We start from the raw sequence: 847 nt of genomic DNA on the forward strand, positions 1-847 counted from the left end.
CGTGGCCTAGCGGCGACAGGCAGGTGTGTTTGCAGAGGTTTCAGTTGGGCTCGGTTGACGTCATCAAACGGGTCGTTCATAGGGACAAAATTCCACGCGGAAAAAAAGTCATAAATTGAATTACTTTATGATTTAGGGCAAATACTCGACACTAGTAACTTTTTGTTTGTTTTACTGATCCAAAAGGTCAAAGCGTTTGAGTATTGATTTACCTCATCCATCTGATGATATCGTGGAAAAGTCTGAACACTTGTGAACGCTTGGTCCACAGATGCATTTTTTTTAAATACAGAGCTTTGCCTTTGTTGTCGCTGTGCAACTTCCTTCTCAGCCTAACTGTCACGAATCTGGAGACTGTGTTCTATTTATAGCTGTACACATATATGGCAATTGTTTGAAAAGGAAATAAACATAGCGCGCTTGTGCTTTTTGAGTGCAACATATTTGAACATTTATTTTGTGATCTGATTGCATCCATGAACCTAAATCTTTATAATATAAAGATTTAGGTTCATGGATGCAGGCTTCCTCAACTGGTGGACCGCGATCCACGACCGGACCGCCGACCTCCTCTGTCCGGACCCTCGGCAAATTGTATCAAATAAAAAAAATTGTGATTTTTACGTTATACATTTTATATTTTTGGACTATAATCTGCGCATTACCGCGATCGCTTGTTAAAATTATCCGTTGTATTCTTTGCATGCACTAACAGATGTAATGCAGAGGACCGCAGCAGCGCTTTGTGTGTATAATGTTTGACTAACCCGTATTGTTTTGTGTTTTTTGTTAATGTAAAGTGTCCTTGGGTGTCTTGAAAGGCGCTTATAAATAAAATGTATTATTA

This window comes from Hippocampus guttulatus, chromosome 17 (genome assembly GCF_054856545.1).
Source record: "Hippocampus guttulatus isolate MCC_2025c chromosome 17, RoL_Hgut_1.0, whole genome shotgun sequence".
Classification (NCBI taxonomy): domain Eukaryota; kingdom Metazoa; phylum Chordata; class Actinopteri; order Syngnathiformes; family Syngnathidae; genus Hippocampus; species Hippocampus guttulatus.